The 20,951-nt window shown below is 45.1% G+C and overlaps 1 long non-coding RNA gene across 1 annotated transcript in view; it reads right to left on the reverse strand.

The window, feature by feature from the left end:
- LOC146820760 (uncharacterized) overlaps positions 1 to 11,186 on the reverse strand; it is a 110,338-nt gene extending 99,152 nt beyond the window's left edge. The window contains exon 1 of the long non-coding RNA XR_014962618.1: positions 11,053 to 11,186. This is a non-coding gene — a long non-coding RNA (uncharacterized LOC146820760). The remainder of the gene's footprint in view (positions 1 to 11,052) is intronic.
- Positions 11,187 to 20,951: the final 9,765 nt, after the last annotated feature.

Genomic DNA, 20,951 nt, shown 5'->3' on the forward strand with positions numbered 1-20,951 from the left:
CGATTCCAGTAGATCAGAATGGACCCTATGTTAATGTCACTACAATGGGTGTTTCAGAGCCATTTCTCCTAGATACTGGTGCGATGAGAAGTTCTATCATTCATTCCAAACTCCCTGGGGCACCTTTGTCTGGCTTAACAAATGTTTCTGTAGGATTTTCTGGCGCCCCTCTTCGTAACCCAGTTTCTTGCCCTTTGCCGATTTCAATTGGCCCTTATGATTTGGAAGCTCCACTTCTCTTGACGAATGGTTGCGGTGAGAATCTGTTGGGTCTAGACTTATTGAAAAGAATGCATGCTACGATATATTGTTCTCCTTCTGGTGTACATCTTACTTGAGGACAGAAACTAATCTCTCCAATGTATTTGTCCAAAGATCAGTTTCCACCTGAATTGCTATCTCTTCCAGCAACACTTTTGGCCACGGGTCCGAACGATGTGGGTTGTCTTGAGATTCCACCTTATGTTGTCACTCTTAAGCCTAATGTTGAATTGCCACGCATTCCGCAGTACAGGATTTCTACTGAAGGTGAAAAAGCGCTTTTGGAAATCATTCATGATTTGATTCAGAAGGGTGTGGTTGAGGAAACGAGAGGTAACATATGCACTAGTCCTATTCTTCCTGTTCTTAAACGCACTGATCCTTCTCAGCCTCCTGTATATCGTTTCGTGATTGATCTCCGGGAGGTAAACAAAATTGTTGTGCAGCAATTTCCTGTAGTACCAGATATCACTGCTTTGTTGACAATGATACCTTCTACAGCGACTTGGTTTTCTGTTATCGATCTAAAGAATGCCTTCTTTAGTATTCCCATTGCTGAAGAGAGTAGGGATATTTTTGGCTTCTCTCTTGGAGGCCGAAGCTTCCGGTTTAAGCGCGCACCTCAGGGCTATTGTGAAAGTCCCTCTATTTACAGTCAAGCTTTAAAATGTCATCTTGATGCTTTTCATTTGCCGTCTGGTGCTGCTCTTATCCAATATATGGATGACTTGTTGATTGCTGCCGATTCAGAAGATATTTGTAAAGATGTGACTGTTGCATTGTTACGCCATCTGTTTGATCTGAATCATAAGGTTTCACCTTCAAAATTACAATACGTTCATAGAGAGGTTACCTATTTGGGTCATCTCCTATCAAAGGAGGGACGACGATTAACCCCAGAACGAATTCAGGCAATTGCGCAAATATCTGTGCCGTCCACACAAAGGGAGGTACGTGCCTTTCTGGGTATTACTTCTTATTGTAGGCAGTGGATCCCTAACTTCTCTCTGTTGGCCAAGCCTTTGTTGGCACTCACTTTGAAAGATATGCCTCAGCCCCTTCCATGGACTGACGAATGTCAGAGGAGTTTTACTGACTTACGTACTGCTCTATGTTCCGCTCCTGTATTAGGTACTCCCGATTACAGTAAACCCTTCACGCTCTACGTTTATGAAAGAGAAGGGTGTGCGTTGTCAGTTTTAACGCAGCGATTTGGAGACAAACAGCGACCATGTGCATATTTTTCGGCTACGTTAGATCCAGTAGCTAAAGCATTGCCTAGTTGTCTCAAAGCAACAGCAGCAGCAGCGATTTCTATTCGGCAGTCTGCTGGAATAGTGTTAGATAACACACTTATTGTTATGGTGCCGCATGCAGTGGATACCTTACTGAACCGAACAAAAACGCAGCATCTTACGAGTGCTCGTTTGCCTGGATATGAGTTGACACTTTTGGCTAGTCACGTACACATCAAACGATGTAATGCCTTAAATCCAGCTACTTTGTTGCCTCTTCCAGTGGACAAAGATGACCAAGAACAACATGATTGTTTCCTCCGTACCGAGGAAGAGACAAAAGGAAGAATTGATCTGAAAGATACGTCGCTAGAGAATCCGGATGGTATTCTATGGGTGGATGGTTCTTGTTTCAAGCTTCCGAATGGAGATACAGTTTCAGCCTATGCTGTTACTTCTTTATATACAGTTGTGGAAACCGCACGTATCAGATACAATTTGGCTCAAGCAGCAGAATTGATAGCTTTAACAAGAGCATGTGTGTTGTCAAAAGGAAAGAGAGTAAACGTGTATACCGACAGTCAGTATGCCTTTGGTGTAGCGTTTAATTTTGGGCGTCTTTGGAAGGAAAGGGGTTTCCTTACTTCTCATGGCACTAAAATACAACATGGCCAATTAGTGACTGATCTTCTTGAGTCCCTTTCTTTGCCTGCCCAAATAGCAATTGTGATGTGTAGTGCGCACAAAAAGATTACAGATGATGTTGGTCGAGGAAATGCATTTGCAGATGAAGTAGCGAAAAAGACAGCGAGAGACGCAACAAGTCGAATATATGTGGCGGGCCCTGCAAATTGGGTTAGAGAGAGAGGAATGTATGAGGATACAGTGGAAAGTGTAAGAGCGATTCAGAAGGAGGCTTCAGAGAAAGAGTTGAGCAAGTGGAAAGAAAGTATAGGAATGTTGGATGAGATGGGTTGTTGGGTGGAATTGTCTGAACACCAACGTTGGCTGTTACCAGATGCCTATGTACTTCCAGTAGTCACTATGGCGCATGGTCCAGCTCACCTAAGTGCAAAAGGTATATGCAAGCTTCTAGCTCCAGTGTGGCAAAATAAAGAAATCCCGAAGTGTGCAGACAATGTAGTGAAGCATTGTATTGTTTGTTTGATGTACAATCCGGGAAAGGGAACCCCAACTCCAGCAGGTGACTTTGCTCCTCCGACATATCCATTTGAGGTGTTGCAGATCGATTATATTCATATGGAGCGATGTAACAACCTCAAATATGTTCTGGTGGTAGTATGCGCCTTTTCAAGATGGATAGAAGCATACCCTCTAAAAGACAACACAGCCTTATCCACAACTAAAGTTCTACTAAAATAATTTTTCCGCAGGTTTGGTTTGCCGCGCATTGTCTGGAGTGACAATGGGAGCGAATTTGTGGGCCAAGTCATGCAAAAAGTTTGTGCGGGTCTTGGTATCAAGCAAAAGTTTCATGCGGCAAATCATCCACAGTCAGCGGGTTTAGTAGAATGCTACAACGGAACCTTAAAGTTAAAGCTAGCAAAAGTTCAGGCTAGTACAGGACTCAATTGGCCCGATGCTTTGCCATTAGCTCTTCTGTCCATCAGAACTGCAGTACACTCTCGTTTGGGACTTAGCCCTTACGAAGTGGTTTTTGGACGCCCGGCTAACGTATGGGGAGTCCCTCGCCCTAAGAAATACTCAGACTTGCCATATCCAATGTTAATTGACTACTTGCATGACCTTACGACTAAATTGCGTGTTCTCCATCAACAGGTTCAGAGTGCTTTGCCGGAGGTTTCCACAGCTCAGGTCATTCCATCCGACCAGGTGATTGAGTCTGCACCAAGAATTTCCAAAGGACGAAAAATTTGGAGCCCAGGTGGAAGGAGCCTCGGTTAGTACTTTTAACCACGAGAACAGCAGTCAAAATCGAAGGAAAGAAAAATTGGATTCACGGTGTGCATTGTAAGAAGGTTCCTTTGCCTTTACCCTTCGATCAGTGGGTTCGTAGGGGTGTTGGTGACTCAGAAAGTGAAAAAGTCCCACGATTCGTAGCTTTCAGTGATGCACACCTGAATGGAACATTGTCTGAGAAAGAGGATGACGACATTTTTCAGTAAGCAATACCATTACATCGTCGCTTGAATACGACCAATCCACGAACATTGTTCCAAGAACAAACTACACCTGACAAAGAACATTATAATTTGAGACCCAGACCAAAGAACTCTTAAGATTTCTCTCTCCTATGTAGTATTCTGTCCCGGTTGCAAGGTCACGGTAGGAGTCTTAGTTGCGACCTGAGTAGTGGCAATAGGCCTGCAGGACTTGCAGTATCATAGGACGGCAGACAATCGTGACTAAGTGATTGAGGAAGATTGCCGTGAGCATCCACTTAGAAAGATGGAAACTACATTAGGCAAAAGAGAAAGTAAAGATAAAATGAATCAGTGTAAATCAATGTATAGTCGTTGTGGTATTGCTTTATGTGTTATTATATTATTGTGTATTCTTTTGGCGTTTATAAATTGGATTGTCATTGCTCTGCAGCAAAAAGTTGTCTCTCCTTCTACCTTTTCGTCTTCCTCTACTGTCTCTCCACATCTATTTCATACTCTTCCCCAACATGAACTCATTAGAAGAACTGAATATTATAACAATTCCTTCATCCAGTTGTTACATCAACATCAATTAGTGATCAATACAACTAACTGTTGGGTGTGTGGACTCATGCCACATACCGTAGAAAAAGGAATGCCGTATTTAGTCCTTCCGTTCTCCTATGGAGGTTCTGCTTCGGCTTATTTTGTCATCTTCTCCAATGCCTATCAAAGCAAATTCAGACGATCCGTTAGTTCACGTATTAGTGATCCGGATTTTAGTCATAGTTCGTTGATAAAGGGAATGGTAGCCATGGCTAAAATCATGGAAAATAGTAAGGTCTCCATTGACGAAAGAAAAGCGTACACTAACTGGAACGTCACCCATTATGTCACTAGCCTTAGTGATAAAGTTAAAAAAGGAATGTCTTCACCGATTTGGACTATACCACATCAAGGCAATTTCTGTTTACAGATAAATGGTCAGTCTGCTGACACTATACAAAGAAATAGCTGTTCCCACACATATGTCTACTCCTCTCAAAACTCGCCTCCTCTAGTGCCGTCTCAAGGCACATATTTAATTTGTTATAATAGGGCTTACACGTGGTTGCCAACGGGTTTCTCCGGTCCTTGCTATATAGCTTTCCTTCTTTCCCCTACATACACCGCTTCTGCAAATCATCATCGAAATAGATACGGCAGAGGGATTATTAATTCCGAGGACACAGCAGGACAAGAGGGAGGAGATTTCCTCAAAGGATTTCTTCCTTTTTGGGGTCCAATGGCCAACAGCAGAAATATAAGGCAATTGGTTTGTGTACGTAGAAACCACCATAGAAATCACTGTAGGAGTCTTAAGTAATATCACGGCAGAACTACAGGCAGATCGTCTCATGACTTTACAAAACCGATTTGCCTTAGACTTTGTTCTTGCAGACCGTGGTGGAGTATGCAAATTGATCGGATCAAGTTGCTGTATTTTCATACCAAATGACGCTCCGACAGTATACCAAGCTATCTCTAAGTTACACATGATCTCTGAGTCTATTCATCAAGACGAAGGAGATTGGTCATTATTTTGGGGTTTTGGGGACTACTGTCCAAATGGGGTTGGAAAATATTGACGTTCCTTGGAGTAGTTTTAGCCATCATATTCTCTTGTTGCCTTTGTATGCACTGCTGCCCCGCCATCTGCGACCTCTGTGCTATTATGTGCATCCCTAAAACCAAGCCACAAAGAACAGAGAATATCAGAATGATGCTACAGCAACAGCTCGATGACCTTATGGCCATCGACATTGACTCAGATTAATATGAGCCTGAGTATTTTGCCTGAGTTCTGGCAAAAGGAGGGTCTGAGGAACTTCGATTTTCGATTGAGATCGTATCGACCCGCCATTTTGTGCTCCGCCGCCATATTGTGTTGCCCTCACTCAGGCAGCACGATGGTCGAAGTCTTTTTCTGCATTTTCTGCAAGCTTCGTGTCAAAATCAACCTTCTGCCTCTATTTGCAAAGCTGGTGTTAGGTTTGGCCGAGTACACTAATCCCTGTCTGGTTTTTCTAATCCCCGTCTCAACTATCTGCTGGTTCACACTATTCTTTTCTGACTTTATCTTATCGTCTGGCCTTCTCTGTCCTCTGCTAGCATTCTCTCGTTTCACAACTGTCCTCCAATACACACAAACGTATCTCGCCACCTGCAAGTTAGTTGTAGATCCGTTAATAAATTAGTTTGAAGGAGGGGTGACAAACACAGTTGAAGGAAGGGCTTCTTCGAGTCATCTGACACTTGTTTTTAAACTTTTCCTATTGGTTCTGTCCTGTTTTCCAACTTTCCTTATTGGCTCTTTCTTATGTACTCTGGGTGTGTATTTGGGTAATGTATATTTTACATATATGCTATAAAAAGTTGTACGCCACAGAGTGAAGTAGCAGTCACCTGAGAACCTACCTCGTGTACTTCTGGGACAACTGTACTAGCTGCAGCTAAATAAATCTGATCTTTTACGCCGACAGAGTGTCCCTGTGTCTCTGTGTAGCTAAGCAGGAGAACCCAGGAGATTAAGGCGTACCCTGCGCCGCCAGGTCCAAAAGGTTCTGGTTCTTCACCACTTCCCTCCCCCCTGCGCAAACCCAACCGCCCGTTTTGCCGGCGGCAACTGCTAGCAGAAATATAGACACGCAGATAGAAGAATAGAAAGACGGTGGATAAGGGTACCTCTAGAGAAGTGTTTTGGGATAGGTACATATAGTGTCAGAGTCCAGTGGTTGGGAGGAGAGGATCCTCGCTCTCAGCCTCCACGCCTGCCCTGTGCTCCACCTGGCAGAGGTGCCATCGTGGCAGTGTCTGCGTGGTAAGGCTCCCATACCGGGATCGAGCCCAGAACAAACCACACGGAATAAAAAGTGCTTTTAATTTGACCAGTGCGTATTGTTGTCCGTGACTGTGCGAAGGAAGCACTGTTAGCAAACACACAGGAGGCTGGCGCAGGCAAGGCCAAGCGCACACACGAGGGGTGTCACATTTACTCAGGTGCGGCATGACGCGGCCTCTCGGCCTGGTGCCATAAGTGTGTTCACTGCAGCTGAAGCGGACTACTCGAGTTCTGGCCTCTGAAACTTTGGCACACTATCACTCTTTCATATCACTGACCGCGTGCACTCCAGTGGCCTCTTATTTATTCTCCATGGCCGACCTCGTGCACTGAAACGGCGCCTCAGTTTAGTTACCCTCATCTACTTTTACGAAGCCTGTCTCTTTCACCCAGTACTGATTGCCTCCATTAATATAACTAAGTGGTGCTGGGGTAAAGCGCTACGATACCTTCGGGTCGAGTTCCAGTTATATAAAACTGCAAAGGACAAGTAAAAACACACATTAAAAATAACACTCGGCTATACACATACACACTCATGTTTAGCAAATGCTGGAAAAGAGGAAAATCGGGCTGCAGCCTTTTATTGATCCAAGCAAATAGGAACACTGCAGCGAACATACAGGACCAAGTGGATTGGTACTACCAGTGTTACTGCATGTGTAAAACCGAAGTATACACTCCAACAATACAACCCCGTACACTCCAATGCTTAATGGGGGGGGTAACACTGGTGAGAACTAATCTGAAAAAGCTTCGAAGACACGTTACAGAGAAACGTGCTGAAGGTTTGTGTAAGTTTGAATGCACATTTGGCCAGGAGCGTTGCTCAGAACTAAGACGGTTTAAACATTACTGTCCCTCCTCCATAAGCTCCTCTCGTGTCATCCAACTCTTCTTTTCCTTCTCCAATTAGACCTTGCTCCTCCTTGAAGTCATATTTCCTTTAATCGAGATTTTCTTCTATCCAGTATGATTAGGAATAGTTGTGCTACTGCTGTATCAGTGTTGTTCATTTTAGTTCCATATTCTCAGAGCATTCTCATTATGTGTGAAACTTCTATAAGGTTTCTTAACTCCCACAACTCTAAACAGTAGTATTGACTGAGCTGTTCTTCACACCTTCTGGTTTGCTTGAAAATGCACCATATGCCCACTCTTTTTTCAAAATGTTACCGGGTGAAGAACCCCTCCGAACCCCCCATAGGTGGTTCAGGCTCGCTCACTACGCTCGCTTGCCTCAGTAAAGTACGACAATTGTTTTACGCCTCACCACTTTTAAATGTCACCAGCCACCACTGTCCTTATGGCAGTACTTCCCAAACTATTTAGAACCACAGGCCATTTATTAGAATGACAACATTTCACGACCCACCTAGGTTTAATGGATATGAAGCAGGTGATTTTTTTAATGTAACTAAAGTGTTGTGTAGTCATGCACTGTCATTTACAGACAACACATTTTCAAGTTAAATAGCAATTGAATTTGCACAGACATACAGTTTTACTTATAACACATTAGTACACAGAAATGATAGTGTGTGTGAGTTGAGTTTCAGTGAATATTTATCATTTGTGCATCACTAAGTAAAGTGTCTTGATTTGTTTTGATCCTTTTAAAATCTTTGTTTCCCTCACACTTCAGAATTACAAAAAAATGTGCTTCATTTTTACTTTCCTGGCAACTGAATGTGTACAGTTCAATTACAGGTATTTACATTTTGTTATGTGTTACAGAAACATTACATCCTACAGCCTTTTCTTACTCACTCTCTGTATCTCAGTAAGATTGTCACATAATTCATTTGACTTTTCGTTCTATAACACAGAAGGGCAGGTCTCCATTGAAATAAATGAGCTAATTCTCAAATAATATATATTCTTTTCTCCTAAACGTAAAAGCTAATAAAATCATTGAAGGAGAAACCTAAACGGCATAGAAGGTCTATAATAAAGACAAAAAGATTTACTTTGTATTTCTCTACAGCAGAGGTCTTAGAGTAAAATTCATGGGCCTTTTGTAGTATAATTGCCCAAAACGTTGGCTTAAATAAGGGCCTTACAGCAAACGAGATACAATGGAAACTTGGTCTGGCTACATTAAGGAGCTGCACAAGCCAAATAAGAATGCATATCCTTTTGCGATGCCTTCCTAAAGTTTGGAGTTTATACAGTCTGCCTCCAATGACCAGATAGGAAGCTGTATCAGAAAAGCAAGAGCTTCGGCAGCGATGGACCCAGACCAGATTCCAGGTTTGGGGTTAAAAAATAATCCCGAAATGTGGATCAAACACTTGGTACCTCTATTTGAATTCTGTTATTCTATTGGTAAGTTTCCAAAACCCTGCAAGGGGAGCATTGTTGTCTCCTACACAGGAAAGGAAATAAACAGTTTCCAGGAAATTACAGGCAAAGTGCACTTTGGACGCAATGGGGAAAGACTTTTCAAAGAGCGTTTTAGACCACATGGACAACTGGGCAGTGGCTGCTGGTGACATTTGAAAGTGGTGGGGTGTAAAATTAGTGGTGGAGCACACCGTGGCGAGCAAGCATAGCGAGCGAGTTCGAATGACCTAAGGAGGGTTCGGGGGGTTTCTCCCCCCGAGAAAATTATGAAAAATGAGTGGGAAAATATTGCATTTTCAAGCAAATTTGAGAACACATGCACTTTACTCTTCACAGTCAAAAACGAGGTGAGGATTGGCCTAAACTAATTATTAATTAGTCTAGTTAAGGGCATGTGGTTATGTAGATGGTTAAATACATACATTGCATCCTAGTCAGCCTAGCCTGACTCACAAAAATATATATATATAATTTGAGCCTCTACTTATCTCTCTTGCAGACAGAATATCAGTGTGTTTCTGTTTTAGATGTTCAAATAGTTAAAGAGATTATGCACATAGACACAGACAACACCAAACAATCCACTAAACTGTCCCTCTGGATGGAAGACCGAGACCAGGAGTAAAACCAGAGTCTGGCAAGCCGCTCATCGGAGACAAAGTATTTCATATTTTTATTCTCTGCTGTGAATGTCGCTTCTTTATGTGCACCTCTACCAAGCCTGCAGTAGGGTGTCCATTCCAGCTTCAGATCAAGAGGTGAGAATGGTGCGGTGGGGGTGGCTAGGGCTCTGAAAGGGACCACAATCCTGGGCTGATAGAGTGAAGGTAAGAGCTGAACAAAGGGGATGCAGTCAGCAGCACCCTCACCAGATGAAAATATAACTGCCCCTGATGGGTAACAATGGGGTCACCAGGTGTCACTGAGTCTTGCCCTTTCATTGGAGGAGGCCAGGATGCCCCTCCTCCTTTGTCCAATGACAATTGGGCTATTTGGTCTGCAAACTAATTACCCCACCCTCAGTTAATCACTGCAGCAAGGCCTCCACAGTTGGGTTCTGAGGACCCAAATCTACAAGCTTCAGTGGGTCCTGGTGAAAGCCAAAACAGGAACTTAACCTAAATTTCACTTGACCTAAATTTCACTAACATCTAAAAAGATACCATATGTCACAGACTCAGTCCCAACCCCACTCACCTTCCAGGAGCATAGGAATCTCCTAAAAATGTCCCTGCACCGCAACAGGGTCATTTTCCTCTAGTAAATAGGGATGTATGTGTGAATGCGCCTTGTGGAAAAGGGTGCAAGAGGATGACAGACCCCACAAACGCCTACAGTAGACGGGGGTGCAGTTGGTAGAAATTAACAAGGCACCGAGCAGCACATGATACAAAGTGCACCATTCGTAGAAGTTTGAAAAATAGATATTATAATCAGAACCGACAATGATACGGAGCTTGTCAACGTGGGGAGAATGAAAGTGGGAGTCAGCCATACCAGCAGACTGCTCATGCTCACATATCACCGCAAAATGTGGCGAACCCAGTGAGCTATCTTACTAGATCACAAAAAGGCTGGATCTGTCCGTCTGATCGGTGCACACTTTACACTATCCCGAAAGTGGAAACCAAGATAAGGGACCACTGGACAGTCTATGATTGGCATAAGTGGCTGCACATACATTCATACATCACAACGTGCATGCTGTAATTCACCACACAGTACATGATTTCATTTCTCCCATTGAGTGTTGATTCATCACCTCTATTTACATTGTTTTCCATAGCTCAGGCCAGACCTGAAGAGCCTCGGAGCACTATAGAAAAAATACATTTTCAGCATGTAGATAATATGTGTGCTCGTGCACTCTTACTTATTTATGTCTTCATTTGCGCACTGTCTGGGTGCTTCTAATTTATCAAACTCACGCTCGTCATACATTCATAATTCTAGCCACTGAAGGTGTTTACTGTGGGACTTTATATTGATTTGTGTGCTTTTAAACGTATTATTTTTGTTTATTCAGTTGTTTATTCACTTTAATTTCTCCTTTGTTAATTCATTCTAACCTAGGCCCGGAGTATCGCAAGGATTCAAACTTTGTCTGTACATGTTTTTTTTCATCATTTCATACAGGCACACCAAACACACCTTGGCATCTGTCAAAAAGACCCTTAAAACAAAACGGTTCACTTTATCTTACCAGCGTTTCCTTAAATTCCCTCGTGCTGTGTGCTCGGTTTACCGTGGCTGCAGGCGCGGCCTTTCTTTTTCCAACTGGTGCCTGTAGGTCACTGTAGGTCACTTTAGGTCGGGACTGGAGCAGCTTGATGGTGTCCGTCGTTGCACGCCATAAAGAGTCAGCCAACACGTACACGTGCTACTAATCCCGGAATTAGGATGATGAGCTGAACTGAACTCAGATTCATAACCCACGCCCCCAGCTTACATTATCCAATGAAAAAGCCGCCTAACAGTGCGAAGGCGAAAGGAGTGCTGCAATCGTTGCCACCCACTGCATTGTGTTGCTGTTGGCCAGCCCCACCCCTTCCCCTTTATGTGACTGAGGCTCTGCTGACCGCGCCCTGGGCCACGTCAGAAGCACCCTATTTGAAGCCTATTCACTGCTGCTTGGTGCAGCCACTCCCATCAGGCTGATGTCATTCTCTTCGCTTGTGCCTCAAGGGCGAGGAATTATCCTCGCCCAGTTCAGCACATGCGTAGGAGGAGGGGACTCTCGTCCGAGGGTCCGACCTAAAAAAACTACAATATTAAAATGTTTCTTAGGGTAGAAGTGGTCAAGTGGAACACCAAGCAGTGAGCATGCCATTTAAAGCTGCTCCATGGGGGTGTTAATTTTCTCCCTTTTGTCCCCCGCTCCACAGCTCACAGCTGGGAGGGCAACGCCCCCTACGCCCGTTAATACCAGCTGCCACTGCACAGGAAGGAAACATTATTCCCCTCAAAATCAGGCTTCAGAGCAAATCAGTCGGTCACAGACAATATAGTGGTTTTGCAATTTTTACTAGACAAATGTATAGTAAGGAATAGGTCATTTTTATGTGCAGCCTTTATTAACTTGTCCACTGCATTTGACTGAGTGGATGATAGATCAACTCTATGGCTGAAGCTGTCTGACCTACGGATTCTGAATAGTTTCCTTCGACTCTTAGTGTTTCTATATTCTTCACCATGGTGTAATATTCTACTGGGGGAAGTACAGGGCCTTTGAACCCCATCCCTACACTAAATGGTTTTAAACAGGATTGTGTGCTGGCTCTCCTATAATTTTCAATCCATCGCTCTGCTTTCCGACAGCATCCCTATGGAAGGGAAAAATGATGCTCCAAAAGTCAGCTTTAAACAGCTGCATACCTTATTGTATGCAAACAGCATAATTTTATTTGATCAAAGTCCTATAGGTCTCCAAACAAGTTTGAGGGGTTGCGTAGCTATGCTTAGAAGCATTTTTTAAAGATTAATATAGCAACAAAAAAAAGTTTTAAGGGCGAAGAAAAGACTCCTGGTACTTGTGTGATGAAAGGTTAGAAGTGGTTAATATTTACACATACTTTGATAGAACCTTCTCTGGTAATTTACAGGGCAAGTTCCACACCACATTTGTGCAATAAAGCTCTCTTGCACATGCAACTTCTTTACAGTTTTTTATTTCGTTCCATGGGGAGAAAGGCTTTGACTACCTAATTCAAATTTGTAAAACTAAAATTCTCCCATCTCTAATTTACGTGTTAGAGCATACATAATCAGATGCTGGTCATTTTTAAATGATTGTGAGGGGAAGATTTTAAGTACATTTTGTTCACTGAGTTCGTCTCTGCTAGTGCAATTGCTAAGATTGGAACTTGGTATAGTGGGTACATTTGTGCAGGCTCTAGCCGATATAATTTGTTGGGGATATAAACTTCTTCATGCTCCTCCTTCCTCTTTGAGCTTTCTCCCTAAGACATAAATAATGCAAGACTCCATAGTTTTAGACATTTTATTAAGTACTTTCGTTTTGGGGACGTTTCTCTAAATATCATAGTGGTGAGATGGAATAGGAATTCCCAAACATCTTCGCTTTGTGACCTTTGTTATGAAGGAACTCAAAATTTGTTTCATGTTTTGCACTTGTGTCCAGCACTAAAAGAGGCTACATTTAAATATTTATTACCTTTAATAAAGAGAAACAATCTGGACACACACCAAGCTTTGATGGACCTGCTAAGAAATCCTCACAATTAACTTACTTGTTTTAAAGTGTATACATTTTCTAATGAAAGGGATTTCTCAAGTATATTTGTGGCATTTTATGTATTGTGAATTTTTTTTATTACTGTGGTGGTGATTTTACTTGGTTTTATAGTGATGTTCATTGTAGACCTCAGGTGAGGATAAAATTGATGTTAAATATACTTGTACATGTACTTATTGTGAGAAGTTGGCCTGGTATATGATGTTCACTAGTTAAAGTGACCACCTTGTACCATGCCAAGCAACCCTTATGGTGTGGTTGTAAGTCAACCTTTTCGGACTAGCTGCCCTAGTGGTAGCGTAGGCTAAGCAGTCTTTGAGGCTAAACTCGTTAAAGCGTGTTAAGCAGGCTGTTTTACCATATGTAACCCCCCCTTTATACCAATGAAAGGACACCACATAGATATATATTCAAAATATATATGTATTTATTACTCAAAGTATCCCCTAGACTCTTTATGAGCACAGGAGCACAAATCGTTAAACAAAAAAGTATCACAATATACAGAAGTTGCACTTTATATGGATGGTCCCTGGTGGCCACTCAAACCATATACTAAAATAGTGGTATAAGTACCACGTCTGGGAGAGGAACAAGGCCTAGGGCCTCTAGAATCGCTGGGCCTACAAGGAGCTAACTTCAGTTAGTGACCGGGTCGCGTGTGCAGTGAGGAAAGTTACACGCGGGATCCCATAGGTTTTCAATGGGTGCGTAAAAGTTCAAAAATTACTGCTAGAAGGGCCTTCTGGATGGACTACGAACTTAAGACTTAAAACACAGACACTAGAGATGTTTCTCTACACTTGGGCACCGGAGTGCCAGCTTTACCTCACCCACAGGAAGCGGGTGCATAGGTCTCGAAGTGCGTCGGGTTTCGTCTATCTGTTCAATGTAGCCTGATGACAAAGATGCTGCAGGCGGTCGGTCCAGAAGAGATGCGGTGGATCCAAGGGTGGATCGGAGTTGTAGAAGACCTGAAAGCAGAGGGGACAGTGTTCACAGTCACTAGCCAGTGACCGGCGTGGCACCAGGTAGGTACCAGGCGATGTCGGGTGCAAACAGGTGAAGAGGTGTAGCTTGTCTCCGCAGCCACGTGGTCCCTGAAGGTTGACGATGTCCAGGAGTCGGTTCACGAGTTGTCCCATGCAGGCTCTCGCTGTTGGCGGTGTCGGCGACTCAAAGGAAGCAAACAAGCCTTGGCAAAAGCAGGAGTTGCAGGAATTGAAGAAAGCAGTTTACTCGGACCAGCAAGGTCAGAGGGGCTGCTCCTTTGGAGGGAAGCAGGGGCCAGTCTGGAGCAACCAGACCAGTGTCGTAGTTTTCAAGTTAGTTTGCCAAAATGGCCACTAGCCAACGGGCCAGGGACCGGGCAGGCGCGTCGAGATGCAAAGTGCAGAGGGGCCCCACGCAGATCATGGAGATGCTGGAGGGCTCACCTTTGATGCAGATGCTGCTCGGATGTTGGGCTTCTCAGGACCCAAAGCACAACTTGGAGGAAGCCTCTGTTGTTGCGCTTGCAGCTTGTCAAGTGTCTTTTCAAGATGGCTGGCTCCACGTGTCTCGGTGCCTCCACGGGTTCCTTCTTTGCAGGGACTGTGGATCGGGCTGTGAGAGGTCTGGAGGTCCAGTTCTTGTCGGTCTCTGGGCTCGGGCTCTGGCAGGAGGCAGCGGCAAAGCAGACGTCGATTCGCTGGTTGGTGCTTGCGTTAGCAAGATGGTCACTCCCTGACAATAGGGGAGAATTCCTTCTGTCCTCTGTGCAGCAGAGCGTCGAAGTTCCCGTCTTCTTCTTAGTTTCAAGTTGATTCCAGGATGTCTGAAGTCTTAGGACACAGCTCCTACCTTTAAGCGGATTCTAGGGGCCGGACTACCTGCTAGGTCCCTCCCTAAGGGTGGGACCAGGAAGGGGGGTGGTTACACCCCCAATCCTTTGTCCAGCTCGCCCCAGGTCCGGGGCTGGTGTGCCCCAGGACCGGTTTGAACTGGCATATGCACCGAGGCTCCTTGTGAGCCTCAGGCATGTCTGATTCTATTCAAGCCCTACCTGACCGATACACAAAATCCTGCCTGGGGTGGTGCACGCACCTCCCCTGGCAGGAATCCCTTTGTGCACGTCTCCCAAGCTGGAAGGACTCCCAGCAGCAGGAGGGCAGACTTGTGTCTGTGGTTGCAGCGTCCATTTTGTGGAGCTGAGGCTATGTCTGATTTTACCCGGGTTTCAGGATCTGTACATGTCGTGTCCCTCTAGAAGGGTGGAAGGCTAACCCCGTCGCCAGAATTGGCGAGGGGTTAGTATTCCAATTCGTATGACACCTTACTCGACATGTTTTGATAAAGCCAAACCAAAGATAGCATTTAACCGCGAGGTTCATAATGCACTTAAGAGTATATGGTATGGCGATATCTGGAAACGGTAGAAGGAAGTAGTTCCGACCACTGCAGACAGTCTCAGCTCATGCCAGAGCACCATCTCACATGAAACCAAGCACTCTGCCTTCAGGATTGTTAAGGCCTGCCATAGGAGTGACTTATAGGTTAACATGTGTCCCATTTAAGGTTAGGTATAGGTATACTACACCTACGTAAGAGGTGGATACACCAACTTACCCCAGCTGAGTGATCAGCCATTTGTGTCAAATTGCTAGGCCAGGCCAGGGGTGGCACAATACATGCTTCAGCCCCTGGTAGGCCTTAGATACACCAATGCCCTGGGTACCTAGTGTACACTGGTACAGGGGCTCACAGGGTGATCCAATTCCAATGGGTTATGCACCTAGGGTACATGGAGTCCATTTTTAAGAGAGAGCAGATAGGCTGAGATCCTGAATGGCAGGATCTCAGGCCAACTAAGTCGAAAAACCAGCTAGACACTAGGCAAAAATTTGGGGGTAACCATAGTCAGATATCCACCTTCCTACACTTATCTTTCTCTGACTGCTAAGTGAGTGGAGTTTATACATACCAATCCCCATGTCTAAAAAATGAATGAGCAATTTGTCAGAAGACATAACTTGCCATTTGACCTCTGTCTTTGAAGTGCATCAAATGTGACAAGATAAATACAAAATGTAAAGGCATCTTTATTTATTGCTTAGACTTTTGTGTCCCACCTAAAATTGGCTTGCAACCCAACAGTGGTTTGCAGTCCACTTTTTGGGAAATGCTGCTTTATGTTAAAGGTTCAGCTGAACTGTTCTTTGGCAGATGTGCTGGGAATTTCTTCAACTTGCTAGTGACCTTTTGCCACAATATTGGTTTGGTGGTTGGGCTGTGGTGGATTGGTTCAGAACGGGCCACCTACACAAACCAACAATTATCCTGCAAAAGAGGCATAATCGATGTATTTTCAGTAACAGTAGCGGGGGTTGAGAGACCCAGTGCAGTAGGCGATCTGTATGCATAAGAGCCTCTGAAGGAGAGAAGCTTACATCTCGATCAGGCGTGGGGAGGCATAATGAGGAAGTGCCGAACAGGGATCTAAGCTAATAGAGGAAGGCCGGGCATGAGAGAAGCTTCAGAGAGGACTGCCCCCAAACCGGAATCTCCCAAAAAGGCGGGGAAAATACTTTGCTGCAACACAAAGGAAGCTTGAAGAATGATTGGGACCTCCTCAAGGCATCAAAACAACATGCAGGATATGAACTGCACCAGGGTTAACCTGGGGTAGCATCAAAATACTACGAATGAGGCAAGCTACTGCTGAGGGTCAGCAGTGTGGAGCAGTCAAGCGCTTTTGAGGCGTCCCCAAACTGGTAGGTGGGGCACTGGAAACTGTTCCCCAACCCTACCCCTTACAAGAAAAGAGGTTGGGGGAGGGATTAAAAATCAAAAGACAATTAGGAGGGAAATCGGTCCTTCTTGGCTTGCAAGACACCCACTGAGGAAGCGAAGGTAGCAATGATTGTCCGGGGACTAAAATCTGCTCCTCAGAATAAGTTGGAGAAATACTCCTTTCGAGTCTGAACCTCTAAAGAAAAAGCAGGAGGCCATTATCCGTGGGGAAGACACTTTGGTAACTAGAGAATCCTGACCTACCATGCTGTGGAACAGACCTGAGAAAAGTAGTGGCCAGTTTTGGGGTGGTTGAAACATTAATAGAAGAACATGCCTCCACAATAAAGATCCTAAGAGAGGAAATTAGACAATTTAAAATGGATACGGAATGATTAACCATCAGGGCAGACGATGCAGAGAGCTGCTCATGACAAAACAACATTCTTGTGGTGGGGTGCCTGAAAAGGCAGAGGCATCTTCAGCCTAAAGCTTTATAGAAGCTTTGGCACTAGAACACATCCAACCAGAGGGCCTATTGAAAATATTCATGATTGGAAGAGCACACAGAGTGCATTGCCCTCTGCCTAAACCTGCGATGCATCCAAGGGCAATACTTTTCTAAATCCTCAATTTCCGAGATCAAGATACCATCTGAAAGCGGTCGAAATGAGTGGGCCTATACAATTCGAGAAATACCATACCCTCATATTTCCAGACCATACTCAGGCAGTCCAATCCAAATGTAAAACCTTTGCAAACATAAAACGGGAGCTGCGGAAGACAGACATTAAATACATGATGCTATTCCCAGCCAAACTATGCATTATGCTGAAGGGGAAATCCTGTTTTTTCTCCTACCCGTGCAAAAGTATGGGACTGGCTGGAATGCTGGTGGAAGATGAGGAAAAGCAAATAGACTCCACCATCATACCAAAAGCCTAAGCCTCAGCTGCAACATGAATCAAGCATGGATAGAAGTTCCTGGGCGGAGGTGAGGGAAGAAAATGGTGGCTCCAGAAACAGATAACTTCAGAAATGATAACCAATAGCACAATTAAAAACAGAATCATATAAGTGAGGCAAACATTTGAAATAAAGCATAAGAACCCATCCATGTTTGGAACAGCCAAAATGATACAGGAGAGGACATTGAACTATTGTCCAGCGACACTATGGCACAAGACTCTGAATACGTAAACACCTCAACATGTGGAGAAGGTGGCCATGCAGCCAAGAAAGGAAAAGAGGTAGTATGAGGTACACATCTCAATACCACAATAAGGAGTTACCCTCCTCGCCCCAACTGGGGTGATAAGAACTGTATGATTATTCACTATCTTGTAATATCAAAATAAGCTGACTTGAGTTGGTTAGCAACCTATGGGGGAGTGACAGGTGCCTAGGAACTTTGTTGCGCAATTAGATTAAACACTGTGAGAGTCTGTAGGGAGGGAGGGAGTGCGTGCTTGGAGAAGGGTGTTAGAACAGAAACATGGCACATCAAATTCTAAAAAGGAGGGAACCCCACACACATTGGAAATACCCATGGCAGTAGAGAGTTGTAAACTACTGAGCTAGAATGTGAATGGTCTGGGTAACACACACAAGAGAGGCATAGTGTTGCACTTAATGACTAGACGTAACCAAAAACATTAAACTATTTCAAGAAAACACACCTGATATGTAACAACTTCTCTTTCATTTGGTGAGGTAAATACAAGGTCCTTTGCAATTCATGATTTGACGTAACCAAAACATTAAACTATTTCAAGAAACACACCTGATATGTAACAACTGTTGTTTCATTTGGTGAGGTAAATACAAGGTCCTGGCTGATTATGTGTCCGGGCCGGAGGAGAGCATTATGCTTTCCTTTCTCTGCTTTATTTTCACAACAGGGCAAACCAATAAATGAACATGCATTGCATCGGCCTATCTCCCTGTTAAATGCTGAGATTAAATCCTCAAAAAGGTGCTGGCCAAGCGGGTATATATGGTAATAGACAAGTTAATATTCCAGTATCAATTGGGTTTTTTGCCAGGCAAAGCATCCAGGCACAATCTATGGCACCTCTTTTTTTTTTTTTTTGAAAACCTTTATTTCCAAATTCAGGACACAGCTATTCAGCCGACAGCCCGAAGGTTCGGCAGCATTACAAGTTAGATACAGTGATGTGTCCCCAATGCAGTTCAAAGAATAATACAAAAGGTTCAATTTTAAATAAACACAGAAAAAACTAACAACAAACCCCAGCAAGGCAAGAACATTGTGAGCCCATGGCGGAGGCCCCCAGGGGAGACCGGACCCCACTCGTCTACTAAGTACAAGACTGTGTACGGAGGAAGAAGGGGAACAGCAGAGGCCCAGAACAGTTACTAAAACCAGGCTGTGCTGGAAAGTAGGTCAGGGGGAAAGCTGTTCCTCGGGAGGTTCCAGGTCCGGGGCAAGACATATTCCCCCCCTGTATTGGTTCCACCGCCCCCAGATGGCATGCCACTTCCGGGGGCGACCTCTAGAGCAGTAGACCGTCTTCTCCCTAAACATGCTCCAATCCATGTTTTCCTTCCACACGGTCAGTGTAGGGGGTCCCGAGGAGTCCCATAGCCGCGCGATATCCCTTTTTGCTACCATGTTACCCAGAGTCACCCATTGGGTCTGCGCCTCATCGAGGTCAGTGGGCCCCCAGACGTTCAGGAGGCAGCACCGCGCCTCCGGCTGTACCACAATGCCCGTCACCTCCCCCATAACTGCATGGACTCTCCTCCAGAACTCCACAATGACACCACATTCCCAAATGATGTGCAGGAAAGTGCCCACCATACCGCATCCCCTTCTGCACAGGCCGTCCTCCGAGAATCCCATGCGGACCAGCCTTGGCCCCGTCACATACACCCGGTGCAGTATTTTAAGCTGAACCAGCCTCAAACGCGACGGGATCGCAACCTCCTTAGGCGAAGAAACCGCTGACTGCCAGTCCTCATTATCCAACTCAAGACCATCCCTGGTCCACTGTTCTCTCAGCCCCAATAGCAAGTCTGCCCGGACGTTTATCAACTTCTTATATATAAGCGAGATCGTGCTCTCGGGCATATGACCATCAAGAACTCGGTCCTCAAGGGGAGAGGACTCCGGCACCTTCTCACCCTCAACAAGGACTGATCGGAGGGCGTGACGCAGCTGGATATACCTGAAATACTCTGAGGGCCCTAGCTCAAACTCAGTCTGCAACTCCTCGAAAGACTTCACCCTCCCCTTATGCAGTACATCTCCCACCTTGGATATACCTATCAGATCCCACTTATCAAAGCCCTTCGTGTGCCAGAGTCTTCCCAATCTTTCCGATTCAAACAATGGGGTAGCGAGGGTTAGCCTATCCTTCCAGCCCGACGAGTCAGTCGCCATCTTCCATACGCGCACCGCCACACCTGTGGGCCCCGTGAGGGACGAGTCTAGGGACCGCGAATACAACGCCCTGTAGTAGTTGCCGCCGCGCAGCAACCACCTCTCCATGGCATACCCAGGGCTGAGGGCAGGGCCATAAAACCCATGGTTGATCGCGCTCAGCTGCGTGGCCCAATAGTACCGTCGAATGTCTGGGAGCGCGATGCCCCCATCGTACCATGGGAGCGTCAACTTCGAAATAGCTATTCGCGGCCGCCCATCCCACAGCAACGTCCTTTGGAGGCCTTCGACCTCCCGAAAGTATTTGGCCGGTACCCAGTCCAGGGTGTTCTGGAGAGCGTAGAGGAAGCGGGGAAGAGACATCATTTTAAACAGGGCCGCACGCCCAACGAGGGAGAGCGGCAGCCTCCGCCAACCTTCCACATCTCGCCTCAAGCGTGCCAAGGGGGGGAGCAGATTCCTCTCATAGCGCACATCCGGATCCAAGGATATAAAAATCCCCAAATACACAAAACCCTGCTGGGCAACCTGTATCGAACATGTTCTAGGGATCGGTGGGACCTCGCCACTAAGAACGTACAAGTACGATTTGCCCCAATTAATCACAAGCCCCGAGTTCCTACCGAACGATGCGAGTACGTCACAGACCACTATAAGTGACTTCTTAGGT

The sequence above is a fragment of the Triturus cristatus genome, chromosome 6, assembly GCF_964204655.1.
Source record: "Triturus cristatus chromosome 6, aTriCri1.1, whole genome shotgun sequence".
Taxonomy (NCBI): Eukaryota; Metazoa; Chordata; class Amphibia; order Caudata; family Salamandridae; genus Triturus; species Triturus cristatus.